The sequence below is a fragment of the Stenella coeruleoalba genome (genome assembly GCF_951394435.1).
Source record: "Stenella coeruleoalba genome assembly, chromosome: 14".
NCBI classification, from domain to species: domain Eukaryota; kingdom Metazoa; phylum Chordata; class Mammalia; order Artiodactyla; family Delphinidae; genus Stenella; species Stenella coeruleoalba.
In genome coordinates this window covers 7034270-7054606 of record NC_137160.1, presented here as the reverse complement: position 1 = coordinate 7054606, position 20337 = coordinate 7034270, and the positions used below count along the sequence as shown (strand labels likewise).

The 20337-nt window shown below is 39.5% G+C and overlaps 1 protein-coding gene across 5 annotated transcripts in view; it reads left to right on the top strand.

The window, feature by feature from the left end:
- Window positions 1-20337, top strand: part of LOC307196893 (uncharacterized protein) — a 965113-nt gene that overhangs the window by 497091 nt on the left and 447685 nt on the right. The gene's annotated exons all lie outside the window — the stretch shown is intronic.

Here is a 20337-nt window from a genome sequence, read left to right as displayed (position 1 = left end):
TTTTTACCTTCTTTTACCTAAGCGTACATGGATGCTGAAAAATTAAATGTTATATGTTTTTATTTTTGCCGTATCAAAATTAGCCACATAGTTATCCCAGGATAAAATGCTCCTCAGTAATTTTCAGATACCATAACCACCTGAATTACGCGCTTGCTTTTGGAAACTTGTCTTTCTTGTCCTTCGGGGCAGTGTTATCAGATCATTAGAAACAGACATGTTCTGTTTAAATGATTGTTTCTCCAAAAAGAAATGCAAAGTTGACAGAATTCTCCCAATTCTTTGTTTCCCTAATTTCTCACATCTAGGGAAGTTAGAAGAATTTAAGAGATTATGAAAAATACTTTACAAAATCATACAGATCTTTAGCATTATGATATCTCATTGGGAATTTCTGATGTAACATTTTCAGTCTAGATATTGTCATCCATTCCCTTGTGCCCATCTGGTGAGATTTGGGGGCCCAGGAAGTTTGCATCGTTCTAAAAAATACTGCGAAACTTTCTGCTGGGTATCTTTACAGGGCCAAACTACTTCTATATGATGTAGATAAGTAGGTTTTGTTCGGTTTACGCAAGTGTTGTCTGTCTGGTTTCCTGTCCCTCCTGATAACAGTCAATATTGATATGTCTGTGTTTATACTCCTGTGTTGCTATAGGATGGGCATAGTACAATAAAAAATGAAAGCGTGAGAATCCATCGTATGTACAATAGCTCACTTAACATTTTCTCTGTATTTCACCACTTAGGTTTTTTGTCTAATTTGGGGAGGTGGAGGGGGGAACAGGCTTAAAAATTGGTCCCTCCCATTGGCCTTATTAGTAAATGCCATTCAGTTTTCTCTCATCAACAGCATCATTAGAACAGATTTTAAAGGAAGCGTTCCCTTAATAAAAATGCTTTAGGAAGGAAACCTGAGACTAATTCCGTTGAAGCTCATGGCCCTCCTTCTTCGTCTACCTGGTCTTTGCATAAACAGTGGTTCCTACTCCCAGGAGTTCTGCCATCATTTGAGGTCAGAGGCAAGGTCTTATTCGAGTTCATGAAGTCTGTGCTTTCCTGTGATGTTGCAAGATACTTTCTGCATGGTGGATACTCAATAAGTGTTCATTAAATGGAACATTAAAGGGAATCAGAACAATTTTTTTTTCATAACCTCTCAAAAGGCCCCTATTAGACTTTTCTCCTTTGAGAAGCTTTCCATGAATTCTCCAGGCCACGTGGCCCTCTCCTTCTCCTACAGTCTAACTGTCAACATTGTACTGATACATCTCTGGTACTTCAGTGTGATCTCACAGTTTCACAAGTATCAGATTTTAGGCTTACCTAGGGCATAGTCGCTAGTATAGTGTTAACCTCCCCTCCTGCGAGAGTCTTTGTAACTCTAGCACAGTGGTCTATTTAGTGACAACTCAATAGAACTTATTGATTATTAGCCTGGAATTCAGATTTTCGCTGCATCAAAATAACAGTCAAAATTATCACATTGAACAGGTGAAAAATATGCCTAATATTTTAGAGAAAAAGTAAAATCGAAGTGGATTCAAGTTGGTTTTTGCTCATTATCCTGGCCATCTACTTTTCAGCCTTTGGGGGAAAATCATTAACGGTTTCAACAAAGTAAGGAGTATTATTTTGTCTGTTTCAAGAATAAACAAACCAGAACTAAATTTTTTAATGAAGGAGAAAAAAAATTTTGGTTGGACACAGAAAGGTCTCTGATTCTACAAAGTAGTAGAAAAATATATCGGAAGGCTTCAGCTACAGCAGGCAACAATTTCTGAGTGTCATTTGTTTGATATATTTGACAGACTGTCTCCAGAGAATTCTTCAGTCAGCCAGTACAGAAGGTTGTTAAGAGTATGGCCGACATCCTGCTTGCTCTAACATTATTTTCTACAGACTGAAAGTAGACATTATTATATATTTCACTACTTAAGGAAATAATTTATTTGTAATGACTTATTGTCATCTCTGCCTTAATCGTTTTTAAAGAAGATCAAAATTAAATTACTGCAAAACTAGTTTTAGGGACCCAGCCAAATGGCAATACTTCTGTTCGTTCTAATTGTGCAGAGGGATACAAAGAGGTTTTTTTTTTTAATTAATTAATTAATTTATTTTTGGCTGTGTTGGGTCTTCGTTTCTGTGTGAGGGCTTTCTCTAGTTGTGGCGAGCAGGGGCCACTCTTCATCGCGGTGCACGGGCCTCTCACTGTCCCGGCCTCTCTTGTTGCGGAGCACAAGCTCCAGACGCGCAGGCTCAGTAGTTGTGGCTCACGGGCCTAGTTGCTCCGCGGCATGTGGGATCCTCCCAGACCAGGGCTCGAACCTGTGTCCCCTGCATTGGCAGGCAGATTCTCAACCACTGCGCCACCAGGGAAGCCCACAAAGAGTTTTTAAGAGGACCAAACAAGTACAGTGTTGTTTGAAGCCAAATTTATTATTAAGTTTCTTTCATAAAGGGTGATAGTTGAAGGAAACCCAACCAATCTAATTCAAATAAAGGGGAGTTAATGAAGGAGAGAGGCAAAACATAGCTGGGCATTCATTCTAAGATCCAGAATTGGGAACAAAGTGGCATCAGGGACTTATGGCTACTTCCTGTAACAATTCTTCTTTTAATTCAGACTTGTTTGGTTGCAAAGAGCAGAAATCTCTTGAAGTAAGTATAAAAAGAAAAAAGTTAAAAATTAAATTTGTTCTTTTTTATACACTTCTTGGGTTATTTCATCCAGTCTCATGACTTAAATACCTCTGCTAATGACTTCTTAATTACTTACTTTATTGGTGAGTCTTTCTCTGATCACTTGTCATAAAACTGCAGTCAAATCCAATTGCTAACCTTTTCTTTTCCCCTTGTCCCCCTTTACTTACCATGTTGTACTTATATACATATATATATATAGATACACATATATGTAAAATTGATTTTCTTGTCCATTATCTGCTTCCCCTCCTTTCCCCATGCAAATATAAGTCCTGAGAGCACAGATTTTATTTGTCCATTGTTTTATGTCTTAGCATAAAGAGTAGTGCATAACATAAAGTAGGAGTTTGACATTTATTTCTAACGAATCAATTGAAAGCATAAAAAGTTCTATCATAATAGTTGTTAAAATAATTCAGTGAAGCCTTTAGACTCAGTGCCATGGCAGCTGTGGAAGAAAAGTGAAATCTAAGCCTAAAAATGCCTCAAGCTTACAAAATGGAAACCAGAGGATAAACAATCACGGCCAACGAGGCTTTAAGCTACAGCCAATCAATAATGTCCTTACTTTGCTTCCTGTTTTGTTTTCTCTCTAAAAGTCCCTCCAAGTTCCTGTGGGTGGAGCGTTGCTAACTACTTCCTGTTTGGTGCTACCCGATTTAAACTGAATTTTGCTCAAGCTCTTATCGTTTAACAACAGAAAAGTGCAGAAAATAATCTTGAGTTGCACTAGAATTGAAAAGTTATGAAAAAATTTGCCCTTACTTTCTCCCTCGGGCCACGTGTCATCCAGCTCTGCTACTCTCTGCCCAGAATGTGTACCATGCTCCTGTCTACACAGCCACTTTCTGCACGTCATCACCGGCCGCTCAAGGAAGTTCCAGCCCGGAACCTAAACGAACCTTTAGATTAAACTCCCCACCTCGACCCCAGCCCTCACTCCTCACCATCTACTGTGGACTCCTGGGTCTTTCAGTCAAGCTAATCTAGAAACGAACCCGGTAAATCACCCTTCGAGAGCGGACTGGTTTCTTACGAGGGGTCCAAACCTTAGCTCATCTCTGGTATTCAGAGCCTCGTGACATACATCTGACAGCCTGGGTTCTCCCTTTGTCTGATGCCTTTGAGGGAACAGTGGTTAGAGAAGGCAACTTGGACCTCTTGCTTTTCTCAGCGTTTCAAACATACTGGCATTATCTGCCTTCGGCAGGGGAACGAATCCCGTCTTTCACTCCTTCGTTTAAAATCTTTGCTTAAGCATCGACTATGCGTAGCTGCTGCTCTACAGTCTGGCGGCCCAGCGAAAAGCAAAATGACATTTCTGCCTCCGTGAAATCTTTTCAGGGAATATTCCATAGTACCCTATTCCTCGCACCTCTCAAAATATTTCCTACGCATGGATTTTTTTTTTTTTTTGAAGACATTTTCACACCAATTACTTGCCTTAATTTATTTTGTACTTTCTCATCAAGGGGGATACAGTGGCAGTCGTGGCCATATTTCTGGGAGATTGCAAGTCTTCCTACCTTAATTAGTGTGTGGGAGCAAAACTTCAGCCAGGCAGATGAACGGGTTGCTCCCAGATATCAAGAGGTACAATAAATTCCAGTTGATACCTTACTACTTACTGTGTAAACAGACTTGTCCATGATATGCAGATCTGGCATAAAAATATGCTCAGCCCTCAGACTTGAATGACTACATCTCTTGCTTTTACAAAGGACACACCCGTTATTTTTCTAATTCAAATCACTGTCTGAATCTCCTGTTGACTGTTTATTTGTTCTATTTTAGTGCTGCCTATGGCCCCAGGTATCTAACGATAGCTCATTATTCAGTGATCTCTTTTATTCTGCCTTTTAAAATTCCCTACCCATCCCTTGCTGCTATTAATTAATACCAGGGGGCTGTTAACTTGTTGCTAGAGAAAAAGTATGATCCTGAGTACCCACACTCTTTGCTGATAGCTTTCTCAATAAAACTTAGTTATTGTGAATATAAATTTTAGATGTGTGGGATGCATGTGTGTATAAGGTGTGGACAGCCATAAAAGGGGATACTCAAATGAGACTGTGATGACCAGAAGTGGACAAAGAAATTAAAGGGTAGAGCTGACTTCCTAGGAAATTTCTCCAGGTTAAAAATTTCTAGAGCTTTACTGTATCTTGTACTTATTTGCTTTTTATGCTTATTTCAGTTAAAATATTTCAAATATATTTTAAAAGATACATTGAGGCATATTAAAATTTCTAAGAGTTTGAGCAAAATGGTTTTGAATTGGGCAATGCCGAACTGGAAGTGGTTAGGGTCTCTGTGGACAAGAGCTCAGGGTCAGACTTTCATACAGAAAAGGGGGAAGCAAAGCAAAGACATTACTGACTGGCGGTGGCTTAAAGTGTAGTTGGCTGTTTGTGATTGGTTGTCCTTAGGTTTTGGTTTTGTAACCTTGAGGCATTTACAGGCTTAGATTTTGGTTTGCTTCTGTAGGCTGCGGTGGCGTTAGCGCCATCTCAGCCTAATGGCCTCCTTGATTAATTAACACATAGAAGACTACTATGTGCCAATAAAATCAGATGCAACAAATTTATTGTTTTCTATTATCAGACTTTAAAATACATTTAAAAGTCCCCTGTGAAAGTAAATGACACTTTTGCATTTTGTTTTCAATTTTTGCATTATAATCTACTTATTCTGATATTATTAAACCTTGTTTTCTTGCTAAGTATTTGTATGACACATTATTTCCATCCTTTTAGACTCTTTGAGCCATTACCTTTTACATATGTATCTGATTTAAGAGTATTTAGATGACTTTATAATTTTATCCAATCTGAGATTTTCTTTTAAAAGATCAGGTTAAATATGTATTTTGGGGATAAGGGGTATATTTAAACTTAAATCTATCGTCTTAATTTGTGTTTCCTATTAGCCATTCTCTTTTCATTCCTATTTAATACTGTGGTATAATTCACATACAGTTAAAATTTACCCTTTCAGGTGTAGAGTTCTATGGGTTTTGTCATAAAGACCTGTAATACCAACATTTTTGACATAAACCACCATATTTGACATAAAGACCTGTAATACCAACACAACAAAAATGTAGAGCCGTTCCTTCATCTTAAACTCCCTGTCTCCCTTTTGCAGTCATTTCCTACTCGTGCCCTACCCCTTGCAGTGACTGTTTCTTTCTCCCTAGAGATTTTTCTGTCCTCCAGGGTCATATAAATAGGATACAGTATGTAGCGTTTTGGCTTTTACAATTAGCATAATTAATCTGAGATTTATTCATTTTGTTGTATAAATCACCAGCTCATTCCTTTTTATTGCTGACCAGCACTCCACTGCAGTGGTGGTTGTTGGTATGTTTATCCTTTCACCAGTTAAAAGGTATTTGGTTTGTTTCCAAGTTTTGCTAATGATGCATAGAGATACTATTAAACATTCAAGTACGTGTCTTTGTGGGAACATACATCTTCAGCTGACCTGAGTAAATACCTGGGACTGGGATTGCTGAGTTTCAGGATAGTGAATGATTAAATTTGCCAAACTGTTTTCCCAAGTAACTGCGTCATTTTGCATTTGCACCAGCGACGAATGAGAGTTCCAGTTGCTCTGCTTTCTGGCCAGAGTCCATTATTGTTAGTTTGTATATATGTATTTTAAATTTTAGCTGTTATGAAAGATACGTAGAAACAAAAGGCATGGTAATTTTAATTTGCATTTTCCTAATGCCTAGTGATGTTGAACCATTTCACATGCTTACTTGTCACCCATATTTCTGTTTTAATGAAGTGACTTGTCATTTTCTGAGCATTCTTTTTTTTTTACATTATTATTTTAAAGTAATTGTAAATTCATAGGAAGTTGAAGATGATACAGAGATGTTCTGTTTATGCTTTGCCCGGTTTTCTCCATTGGTTAAGTAATTATAGTACCATATTAAAATCAAGAAATTGACATTAGTAAAACGTGTGTATATAGTTTTATGTCATTTTATCACATGTGTAGATTTGTGTTAACCACCACTGTAAAGTTATTTCTTTTATTGGCTTCTCTATTGTTTTTCTGCTCACAAGTTCATTGATTTCTGATCTTATCTTTATTCCTTGCACATCCTTTGGGTTTGCTTTTCTTTTCCTAGTGTCTTGTGGCAGGAAATTAGATTGATTTGTTATATTTCTTCTTTTCTACCTTAAGCATTTAGTGCTATGCATTTTCCTCTCTGAATTGCTTTAGCTGCATTCCACACATTTTAAGATGTTATATTTTTATCTACTCACTGTAATTTTTTTTTCTTATTTCCAAAGGAATGAGACTTATTCAAAGAATTGATGTGTTCTTTAACCAATGGATTATTTAGAAGTGTGTTTCTAAGTGTTGGAGATTTGTTTTTGCTGTCTTTCTTGTTAATGATTTCTAGGTTGATGCCGTTGTGGTCAGACAACCTATGATTTCAGTCATTTAAAATCTTAGGTTTATTTTGTGATTCATGGTATAATTTATATTGGTGAATATTCTATGGGTGCTTGAAAAAATTGTATTCTGGTGTTGTTGAGTTTTCTGTAAATGTCAATTGGTTGATGGTCTTGTTGAGTTCTTCTGTATCCTTGATGATTTTCTAACTGTTGTTGAAGTAGGGGAGTTGATGTCTCCAATTTTGCTTGTGAATTTATTTTTTAGTCAGTTTTTGCTTTGTATGTTTTACACTGCTACAGTTTGAATACATATTTAGGGCTGCTATGTATTCTTTGTAGGTTGACCTTTTGATCATTTTGTACTGCTCTGTATGTCCCTTAATATTCAGTTTCTTAATATTTTACTGAAGGTTTTAGATCTATGTTCATAAGAGATACAGCCTGAAAATTGTTGATGTCTGTGTCTGGTTTTAGTGACAGGGTAATAGTGTTTTCATGAAATGGTTCTTCATCTTCTATTATGGTGAAGAGTTTGAGTAGAATTGGCATTATTTCTTCTTTAATTGTCTGATTTCATTCAACAGAGATGTCATCTAGGCCTGGAGTGCTTTTTGTGGAAAGTTTAATTACAAATTCAATTTCTCTTGTAGTCATAGACTATGCAGTTTATGTACTTCTCCTTGAGAGAGGTTTGGTAATTTCTGTCATTCAATGAATTTCTCAATTTTTATCAAAATTGTCTAATTTATAGGCATAAACTGCATTATATTTCTTTTTTTATGTTTATAGGGTCTAGAATGATGCTAGTGATGTCCTATACTCCTGATGTTGTTAATTTGTGTCTCCCCCCATCCCCCTTCATCTGTCTAGCTAGAGAGTTATCTGTTTTATTACTCAGTTTAAACAACTTCCTTTTGGTTTCATTGATGATATCCATTGGTTTTTCTGGTTGCAATTACATTGTATTTCTATCTTATTTTTACAGTTACCTTTCATTTGGTTGGCTGTGAACTTAATTTTCTTTTTCTCATATCTTGACGTCAAAGCTTAGATTATTGTCTTGAGAACTCTTCTTTGATAACATAAGCATTTAATACTATAAGATTTCCTCTAAGCACTGCTTTATGTGCATCCTACACATTTTGATGTGTTTTTATTTCCAAATATTGTCTAATTTTCCTTTTGAATGGTATGTTATTTAGAAGTGTGTGTTTAAATTCAAAATTTGTCCCTAAGATTAAGTGATCAATGACACTATGTAAGCCCTGGGAAGAATTTCGGTTGAGCCTGATTTCACCAGGGTTGTTGGGGATGATAGAATTGCCCTTTGACTTTCTGGTTGCAGGCAAAGATGAAATCTGTATAATCACTAATACATCTTGCTGTACTTTGATTGTTGCCCTGTGTCGAGGTGTAGGTCAATACAGAAACTTAAGAAACCACCTATTTTTTAAGGTAGACTGTGATGATTAATGGATTTGTTCAGCTGTTTTGTCCTGGATACTTGGGGTAATAGTTGAGGTTAAAATTGTAAATTGGCTTTAGTGAAGATGGAGAAACTTTACCATATTTTTGCAGTAGTTTAGGTAAAAAATGATGATAGCCTGGACTAAAAACTTTATAACAGATAATTTCTCTTATAAAATGTTTTGAAAGTGAAATTGAAAGGATTTGTTCATGGATTTGACATGCACATGAAGGGCTTTCATGTGTGGGCTAAAGGATTCTGGCTTTATGCCAAAAGATATTTTTCTCTTAGGCGGAGGTATCATTATGAGAATTAGGCAACTAAGATGAGTGTGGAGGAAGACAGGTGAAATCATCATTCTGGTTTTGAATGTGGTTAGTTTCAGTTGATCTTGTGACACTGAAAATCATGAGACCAAAGTCTCAGAGAAAGTTCAGTATCAGAAGGTAATTATACTTTTCCAATGGAGTTGGGAGTAAATGTGGTTGATCAATGATTTAATCTACTCAGGCACAAAAAAAGATATCATGTAGTCAAGTTTCACCTTAGAGAAAAAAAATTGTAATTTTTTGTGAATCATTGAGAGTGGATTATATTTCCTGGAGTCAATGGGAGGAGAAAAAGCCTGAGGAATTCCAACATCTAACAGCCAAGTAGAGGATGATGAACCTGAATGTGGTCAGAATGCTGGGCGGAGCGAGGACAATAAAACACCAAAGTCAAGGGAAGGGAGTGTTTGAACAAAGGGATGGGGATAAAGACAAGAACAAGTAGTTCTGAATGTCATTGAGCATGAAGATATGTGATGAAGTCTGAAACATGACTATTAGATTATATGACTTACATGTCATAATACCTCCCAATATCCAGCATTTTCTGTGGATATAGATTTTGGGCTTTGGGTTTTACTGATGCTTTGGGGATTTTTAAAAATAATGCTATACATTTTAATAACTGCTACGCTAGATTTTTTGTAACTTTGGTATTTTTGTTACATATTGGAGGTGGAAAGTTTAAGGGATTATTTAAAAATAAAGATAAAAGGGGTACTCAGATAATTTGGAGAATATTTATCATGCTTCCCGGCAGGTGCCACGGAAGATGCCAGGAATCCACTAGAAGAAAGTAAAGAACTTTGAAATTATTTTTATCGTGATGAAAATAAGCAGAAATTTAAAAGCATTGGAAATAGTACTGCAGTGATGCAGAATAAATATCATCTTTCAATACTGATGACTGAGGTCCTTTATAACTACTTCAATTGAAATCTCATCACGTGCTTACATGAAATCTTCATATATTCCCTTGGATTAAAATTCAGGAGCCTGTGGTCTAAGAGGGTTAAATCTACTGTGATGGCCCTTATTCCAGGCTAACTCTTGGAGTTTTTGCATGACTAGAAAGAGGATGCGTCTCAGTGGTTCTCTATTAAGAGAGACTGAGAGGACAGTCTCAGTGGTTCTCTATTAAGATTATCCATTTACTATTAGTGATTCATCAATCACTTATCCCCTGTGAATATGCCATAAATTGACTTTATAAGAAATAAGAGGGATTTTACTTAACGTTGGATTTGCCTCTTATATTTCATTAACTGAAAACTATGTGAACTTTTAGATTAAACCTTACTACTAATCAACTTGGTCTTATACCACTGAAACCATAACCCCTAAGACCAATGTAAGACTAGAGTTTTATAAGAACCTATATAGCCAATAGTTAGGACTCTGTGAGGACACGCATGCTGAATTCTTCAGGTGTCTAGTGCACAGGGCACCACGTCTAAGTATGAGTCATTCATATTGTACACACTAGAGATGTATATACTCATTATCACAATTTTTCTGGAATATGGTGTTAGAGTGTCATGAGAAGAACAATGCATTACGAAAATTTTCCTGTAGATGGAAGTAAAGTGTCTGGAGGTAGGGATGCTTTTTAGCAATTTTTATAAATGTGCTGTATGAGCAACTGGCAACTCTGAGGACACCGAGATGACTTAGCAACCTTTGATGGTAAAATGCTTGCCTGTCTACCCCAATCATCAGACTTACTTTCCCAAGAAAGCATTACGTAGCCTACCTAGCAATCAGATTCCACCCGAAAGTCCCACTCTTCCTATGCTGACCCTGAAAAACACTCCAACGTTGATAATAAGGACTCTAGAAAAAAAAAAAAAAAAACCTGTATTGTCACACCCTTAAGCTTACATCACCGTACGCTTCTAAGTTGCTAACCATCAGAAGAAAGATTATAGCATATATTTGGAGTGAAAAAATGATAAATTTAGGGCAGTTTAAATGGCAGTCTTCCAGTCCTGCAAAAACTATAAAACTGACCTAAACCAAATGAGTCATTGGAGTGGCTGAGGAAGGAACAGTAGCACAGAAAGTCCCCATACCGGTCTCTGGTTTGCCTTTTGGGTGCATTCTGGTGGTCAGATACCTAATCAATATTAGCCGTTCAGCTTCGTGAGAAGTGTGGCTTGGAACACAGTCTACAGACTCCACAGCTGCTATTTGACCTTCCCTTGTAATACTGTATTATTTTGGTTGACAGTGGTCTAGCTTTGATGGAATTAAAGGTGGTGAGGATGATAGCTTAAAGACAAGACACTGAAATAAAAATGAAATCCTGAAAATATTTCAGATGCTTGAGTTCAGAGCAGATAATTGACAACCTAAGACATATTTGGAAACCAGAGAGCCTCTGTGGCAGCTGTAATAAGTAGTCTTACCTCTTGAGCTAAAAATCAGTTCAGGATCACGTTATAATGGTGGCCTCGACACAAAATCGGCTCCGTTTGAAACTTCGCCCGACTCGGGGTTCTCAAAGGGACAGTGGGACCCTAAGACTTAGGACAGGAATATTTGAGAAAATCCCCAAATATTTCTCCCCAAATAGCTTTAAACACTTGAGCAGAAGTAGCTCCTACCCCTGCCATGGAGACTGTGCCGTGATCCCACCGTCCAGCAAGATGCTGCTTACTTTCCTGCAGAACCATTCTCACCTCTCCTCTTTGCCTCTAGGTCGTAGTATAGTCCTAGCAGAGAAATTCAAGCCTTCTCCAGAATGCAAGTCAGATTTGGCCAACGTTTACTGGCAGAAAGTGGGACAAGACACAGGGCAGTAGATCTCGGGGAATTAGGCTGAGAGGGGAAGGATAAATATTAAATGGAAGGCTGAACAGATGTGTTAGTTCACTGCTGATGATATAACAACCACAAATACTTTGCTTCAGAATAACAAATAGGAAATGTATTATCTGAGTATTCTGTAGGTCAGAGTCTAAAGTGGCTCAGCGGGGCTGTGTTCATTCTGGAGGTTTTAGGGGAAAATCTATTTACCTGCCTTTCCAGCTTCTGGAGGTTGACCACTTCCCTGGCCTTGCAGTTTCTTCCCAGTGTCGTACCAGCCTCTCCTGTTCTGAATCTGACCCTCCTGCCTCCCTCTTAAAAGGACCTTGTGATAACATTGCATCCACCTGGGTAATCTCCCCTTCACAATGTCTAAAATTAATCTAAAAAGTCTCTTTTCCATGTAAGGTACCACGTTCACAAGTTTCAAGGGTTAGGACTTGGACATCTTTGGAGAGCCATTATTCTGTTTACCACACAAGGGACACTGACCCATGATTTAGGATTCAGTGTTTTGCAAGGACACTGGGAACTCATCCAAATGGTGTTCCGGGAGAGCCCCTGACATCCAGACATAGCTCTGCGTAAGCAAACGAAGTAAAGATGCCAGAATTTCCTTCACGTAGAATTAAAGAAAGGATACGGGATACGGGGACTCACGCTGTTGTATATGCAGCCATGGATGGGTTATCCGCAGCCAAGGCAACCATCACATGACTACGCTCTGCAGAAACAGTGCGTTCGCATCACAGCTGAGGAACTCAGAGATGTGGGAACATAATGTCCACCGCGAGACATCACCCCATCCCTCGGGGTTGCTCACTGGAAACCCAAGCCCTAGAAACGTCTCAGGTAGAGGGTGGTCAGGACCTCGCCCCCTTGGCATGCTCAGCAAGGGCAGGCAGGCAGGCACACTCAGGTCCAATGGCAGGTTGCTTCTCTCAATGTGCTGGTAGCCCCGTCACAGCCGCTGTGGCGGATGTGCTGTTATTTTAGCAGAACGTATCAACACAGCTTCTGGCTCTCTGTATGTGGCCTTTTATCTGGCAACTGCTTTCTTCTTTCTACCCACCACTGGGGAAGAGTAAGAACAGTTTGCCTCTAAATAGTGAGAACAGCAGCACACATTCCTTGTCTTGCCCCAGAGCTGTGTTACTTCGCCTGCTGTCTTTCATAGTACAGTACATAGGGACCACAGTCAAGGTGACATTCTAAAGAACATCACGCTGGTCTACTCTGTGGATGACATTATGCTAATTAGAGCCGGTGATCAGGAAGATACAAGTATTCCAAGCCTTCTGTCAAAGCACATGTTCCAGGAAGTAGCAGTGAACTCCATGGACATTCAGGGGAATGCCATATCAGTAAAACGTATAGTAAAAATTACAGGGTCTCGGTCATGCTGGGGCGTTCCCCCTAAGGTAAAGAGGAAGTGGTTGCACCTTGCAACTCCCGCTGAGAAGACAGAGGTAAGCAGTTAGTTAATCGCTTTGCATTTTGGGGGCCACGCATGTCTCACTTAAGAATACTTCTGTGAGAGGGATTTTCCCGCTGTTGGCACTCGCGGTCTCCCTTTTTCTGTTCCCAGTCCTTCTTTTTTCTCTCCTTCCACTCACGTTCCATGTCTGCAGCTCTTTCTCTTCCATTTTTCCTGAGCCTCAGTCTATTTTCTATTTCACATCAGTTGCTAGAGGCCTATATTCATTTTTCTGAGCTTAAACTGGTGTTGAGAGGCGCACTTTCATGCAAACGGTCTTTCAACTCTGCTTTATCAAATGTGAAGTTCATCCTTCCCACACATCCTATGCACAGAAGAGTGACTATCGGAATGACACCGTTAATCTGGTAACGGGGTTAACTGTTTTGTTAACTGGTTAAATGTTAATAGTTATCGAAGTAGAACTCTAAGGGAGGATAGGCGTGCTTTTTTTAAAATTGGCACTGGCTCCTCTATTTGACTTTTTAAGATGTTTGGTTTCTTTTTTACTCAGACCTAAACCTTCGGAAGGGAAAGTTTTTGGTCTTAATGCTTACAACTGATGAATATTAGCTAAGTGTTATGTTGGTGTGTTTAAGAAATTAATATAGAAAGAAAATATTAAAAGTATCCCCAAAGATGAAAATATGAACCTTTTAAACTTTATAAAATAGGACAGGCTGGGCCACGGAGGGAAGGAACAGCCAAACAGTCAAGTGTTACACAGCTAATTGGGCGTATCGTTTGATACTTTTGATGCTTTTCCACTTAAGCGCTGACACTTAAAATATAAACGTGACTGCTTGCTTTCCTTTGCTTGTTTTCGGTAACGTGAGTTTCAGTCTCGTGTTTGAAGTTTAGGGTTGTCCTCTTGCTGTACTTCAGTGCAGTTCTCTCTGCTGATTTATCTGCTTACAGCCTGGTGGGGCTTGTACCGTCTGCCAGTTAGCGCGTGTGCAATGCATTACCTGTAATGATGCCGGAAGAAAGTCTCTCTCTGCTTTAAGAAAAAAGCACTCCTGGGATCCTTTTATTAGATTAACAGATGCCTTCACGTTTTACGTAGGGCCTAGAGCCAGAGAGAAGGAGAATGAGTGCTGTAGCCGGTTCAAGCTGTGGTTCACGGTATTCTGAGAAAAGGTGGTATGATCTGGGAGGTCCGGTAGTGCTGGAGATACCTGTGGCATTCCTCAGTGTGTGAGTCACCGCACACTCCTCTAGAGGTCTAAAGTAAAAGCCATACCTGCCCCTTGGGACAGAATAACCCTCTGTTTGGAGAAAAACAAAAATCTTAGTGCGCCACTGGCCACTGGTGGAGGGGCAGCTCCTGGCCTCATTCCCAGAAAAGAAGAGTCAAGTGTGTTCTGTGTGGACATCCGTCTGATAAAAAGTGTAAGAGATTAATCCAATAAAGATGTTAAAAAAAAGTGTAGGGAATTTGAGAACCTCTTCAGACAATAGCAAGAAATCCAGACTGGTTAAAGAGAAATAACTCATGGTGATGAATAATGTCAGATGATTGAAAGGTTGGGTCATATGGTGGAAGTTCCTTCAGGATCGCGGCAGTTGTTGGAAGATCATTTCACGTGTCACTGGAGAGCCCTTAGGCATTTTCAGCATCAGAGGAGGAGGATGAGAATCTGAGCCTGGCGCACAAATTCAGTCTACTGTCGACAAAAATACTGATCCTTCAGATCTTTCAGAGAGATGATTTTCATAAATCCTGTATGGATTTTAGAAAAAAAAATTGGGCTGTCCAAAAAGTTCGTTCAGGTTTTTGGTACAATGCTGCCAAAAACCCAAAAGAACTTCTTGGCCAACCCAATAACATTGCTATTGAAAACTTGCTTCAAAATAGGAAAGTAGACCTTCCTCTCAAATTCAACTATTTAATTGTTTTGCTCTTTAAGTAAGCACAGATTTTGTTTCATGTAACAGAATATATGGCTTCTAAGAAAATAAATATATAATTTAGAAAAGAGAAATGGCATTTAATTCATAAACTCACTCTGAATACATTATCAGAGAAGCAAAATTCTGGCTGATGAGTATTTTCCATCTCCATTGCCTTACTTAGTTCTGTATTCCTTTATTTTTGTCACCAGTCCTGTTTCTAGGGAGATACTTAAGGCTATTGTTTGAAACACAGACTGAACTTGATACACACGTTCTCTTTGAGGCCGATTTTTTTTTTTTTTTTACTGTCTACAAAAATAAGACAGGAGTTGAAATGTCTCTGTTTTATTACTCTGAATAGGTTAAAACTCTTTTACTCAATACATATGATATAGAGAACATTACAGAATTGAGGCTCTTTCTAGCCTGGGTAGGACACAGAACAACCCGGATAAGGGATGAATGTTTATTCTCTACAGCGCACAGAACTGATATTCATATGTAATGAACAATTTGTCTAAGTGAATCTCAGTGGTAGAATCAAGCTGGAACCCTGCTGACCGTGGAGTCTGATAAATGAAGCTTCCCGTCTTCCTATTCTTGTCACATATGGGAATGTTAGAGAAAAGAAATGGTATGAGTACAAACAGGCCTTTGTTGGCAGAGGAAAAGAATTAAGATCATTGAAATTTCATTTTCAAAGGAATTATTTTTCTCATTTAAAAAAGTTCCGATTTCTCCTCAACAAATTAAAACAGCACGTACCTTTCTTTGTGTTTTATATTTAACGTTTAAAATGAAATTAAAAGGTCATAAAATTAGCCAGAAAGGATGTTTGATACGTGGAGCTTGGTGAGCACATGAAATTCTGGCTTTGAAAACAGGTAAGGGCTCAAATCCCAGCCCTGTTCATTCTTAGCTACAATTTTTTACTTCTAACCTTTACTTTTTCCTGTCATGAGTATCAGCTGGAAATAGAGGTAGGCTAATTCACCCTTTATACTATTTCAAGAACAGAAGGAAAAATCTGGAACAGACAAAAGCCTAAGGATTTTTAACATATTAAACTTCAAAGTTTCACAACTCCTAAGGATTTTCTTGAAAATAGAAACGAAAGCCAAGGTTTGCTTCGATAATTATTCATAACATTTGGATTTCATGGTAAATGTACTGGTACATGTGTGTTTTCCTTTATATTAAATTTGCGAAAAAACCTATGTATGTTTTAGCCCATTTATTATAGATGGTAGTTAAATAATTCATACTGAGTTGAGAAACACTGTTTTGTAGAAAATACATACCTGTTTTCCTCTTGGGAGCAGTTATCATGTAAATCAGAGCAAGTCCTCTCTCTATGCAATACGGTCAAATAGCTTTATACCGCACTTTAAATAAAAACCCAAGTCGTGGCAGTGACTTACACAGAGGAGGGTGATTCCAATCAATATGCCCAGAACATTCCCCATCAATGCCTGTTATTTCAGTGTGCTTGTTTACAGCACCCCTTTCACCTTCCGAAGTGTCCTGCTCCGAGGGGTGTCATGGTTGCCCTATTTGTGAAGCGTTCCAGAATCCGGCCCCTGGAACCTCTCAGGTCTCGGCTTCGCCTGCTCCACCCTTGCTTACTGTCCAGAAGCACAGGCTTTCTGGTGATCCCTCCTGCAGACCAGACCCAGACCCCAGGACCTTTGCACTTGACTCTGCCCAGCATGGGTCTCCCCCGCGTCGTAACTGTGTGGTTCACTCCCTACCTTCTTTCAAGCTTTGACTCAGTGAAGCCTTTGCTGTCCATCTTACAGTCACATTCTTCCCGGGAGAGAGAACTCACATGAGGGTTTAAAAGAGAAAATTTAATAGAAAAGCTATTAGCTAAGTATGAAGAATTTTTCACCAGGTAGCTGGTAGCGGGGTAGTGAGAAGACGAAGGTATCACAGAGGCCGCCGCTGCAGGAAGCAGCCTGCCATCCCTGGGGCTGGAGAAAGGGGGAAACGACTGGGATGATGACAGTTTAGAAGCCTGGAGGATGAGCCCTGCCAAGCTTGGTCCCGGCCGTCAAGGAGAGGTGCAGCTCCGCTGACTGCTATCTCTGGGCTTGGAGGAGACGATCCACGGGCTCGGGCACCTTCACCTCCGACGAACCACCAGCCAGTTGGTGCACGTACTTCTCTGGGGTCGGTTCTGAAAGTGGTGGGAAAACATAAAAACGGGCTTCGGCTGCTTGAGACAGAATGCTGGAGTACAGGGAGGCTGCACGGACCCTGGTGGAACCCGGAAGCCTGCAGGAAGTGAAGAGGAAGTAGAAGGCCCCTTCTTCCTGCTCCTCGGCTTGTCTCTAGCACCCCCTACAGGCAAGGCCTTGCAAGGAGCCGGCCAGCTGGGCAGCGGTGTGCTCTATAAAGTCCTAGGCCAGTGGCGCCCAGTACCACGCAGAAGAGGGGGTGGGTTTTGAAACTGAGAGGCAAATGTTTAATGCTTGACCCCCCCCACCCCTTCTAGAATTTCACCACCTTCTAACATTTCCTGTTCTCTGTCCTGCTTTATTTTCCTCCTTAGTGTTGCTCATTTAAGTTCTATGTATTTTTCTTATTTCTAGTGCTTATTGGTTATCTGCCTCATTAAAATAAAAGCTTCACGATGACAGGGATGTGTGAACTTCGTTTAATGCTTTATCCAACCGAAGAAAGAATCCTGGCATAAAGGTGGTCCTCAGATATTCAAAGTATTAATATGAATAACAGACATCACTTTTACAGTAATGATTATGTACAAGGTTCTATTCCATGTAATGAATGCCTGAAAATAGAATTTTGTACTAATTTATTGTCACCCTTATAGGTAAGGAGATTGATGTGTAAAAATGTTAACTTGCCCCCGCTCACGTAACTAATGAGCTGGGGAGCCAGGGTTGGCATCAAGGCAGCCGACTCTGAAGCCTGCAGTCTTACCCTCCGTGTGAAATTGAAAATACAAATAAAAATACTAAATGCACCCTTTCAGTTATCCACACTTCACAAAGTCTAACTATAATATCCCAAAGCATTACCTTATGTCAAGTATCTGGGCAGACTTAATGATCAAGAAGAAGTATTGTTACTGGATTTGTCTTTAAGATTGGAACCTTAAAATGAAGGGTAAATATCATTGGCACTAGTATGCCCTTTGAAAGATGTCACTAACATTAATAAAAGCACATATCCCAGGGATTAAATAGGCTCACCAGAGTCAAAATTTCCTTGGAACTAAGCCCTTGTTTAGTTCAGTAAAACAAGAGTTCAACTCACAAGATCAGAGCCTTCGCGACTGTCGCGGCAAATTGTTTGCGTTTTTAGCGTGGTCTGCTTAGTATGGTGCACAGAAAACTTCTTCTGACCCAAACCTCTGTTTTTCTTGTGATTAATATTTAATTAAGCATTAATAAATACCAGAAAAGTGCCTGAAAGGAATACAATAGCCTTCATCTTTGCAGTTACAGAGGGAGATAATCTTTCTTGATATATAGCGTACACACCCTCCTGTACTATTTATCTTGGAATTTTCCCCTCAGATTTTTAAACTGTCTTAGAACAAATAATTCACTTACAAGGACAGTCCATTTTATTAACAAAATGGGGGCAAGAACTCAGTTTCAACTGACCTGAAATGCTTTTAAAACTCTGTTAAAATGTTTCTTCGTCTTTAATGGGAGGACTTGGGTCGTCGCTGTGGCTGTGTCTACACAGGAGATGAATCAGGGCCACCCTGGGGATGATCCTGTGGGACAGAGAGAAGAGACTTAGAGCAATCCCGCTGTGGCTTCTGGCGTCTCCTCTGGGACACACAACTGCTATTTCTCCAGCATCTTCATTTACATTTACATACATGGAATTTTCCCAGGCTGTGCACGCCTGCGTGATTTGCATCAAGTTTAAGAATTAGAGATTCACAGATGCTTGTTTTAGTAATAAAAGGCCTGATTTACTGAGCAAGGGGCACTCGGTGTCGTGTGCAGGGGTTACATTTAAACTTCCCAACAAATCTATGAGAAACGTGTTCTGATCTTTGTTTAAGGAAAATAAGTTGTATAGTCGGTGGAGGGTGTGAAGCAGGTGTGAAGAGGGTGTGGCTGCTTCGGTGGCCTTGCTCTTAGCCTCTAGGTTTAAGTCATAAGCCCGAGGGCGTAAGGCTGGACAGTGGCAGAGTGAAGTGGAACGAGGTCCCTTGTTTATAATTCAGTGTTATTAATGACATCGTACTCATGCTGTTTGTAGAGATTCAATATTCCTAATGGAAATAGGGATTGACATATACACACTACTCTGTATAAAACAGATAACTCATAAAGACCTACTGTAGAGCACAGGGAACTCGTCTCAATACTCTGTAATGACCTACATAGGAAAAGAATCTAAAAAAAGAGTGGATATATGTATAATTGATTCACTGCTGTACAACGGAAACTAACACAACGCTTTAAATCAACTATACTCCGATAAAACATTAAAAAGGAAAAGCTTTGCTTTGTAGATCATGATGATTCTGTATCTAGGTCAAGGATAAGCAACCTGTAGGGCAGAGGCGGCGGCAGGGAGCATCATTTTCGTGGCCTTGTCTGTGCAGCATCTAAGGGCGGCCAGCCCTGTGCCCTCCTGCCTCCCCTGCTTGTGCTCCCAAAGGTGAGGTGACCCTCACCACCCCTTTTCAAGCATTCGCACACTGTGGCTTTAAACAATAAGACTTCTGATGACTAATGTCATGGTAGCGGCATACCTACGTGGGTGGGACATCTAGAAGATAAATGTTCCATGGAAGAATCCCTTATTTACCTTGCACCTTCTAAGCAGCGAAATCTATGCTGAAATAATAGGTATGTAGGGATGGATAGACCAGGAGGGAGGGGACGGGGAGGAGAGGAAGGTATTTAAAAACTCAAATCATAAGCATAAGATGATGTTTACAATAGTTGAACTCTGTGAAATGAAAACTCATTTTAAAAGCTAGTTTATAGTTAACATAGCCTTGAACGTCCTCAGTCATTGACTTCTTGTGTCCACTTCTGGTTCCTCCTCTCCAAGAAGCTGGGCTCACACTTCAGTGACTTGAGCCTCTGCTTTAGTTGTAGTTGGAAGCCTTCTACCTTCAGAATTGTCCCAGGTCTGTGGATGCCCTTTTGGTCCTGTGCTGCCACTGCTGGGATGGAAGGGTTTTTCACTTGAGTCCAGTTCTTTTTTTTTTTTTTTTTTTTTTGTGGTACG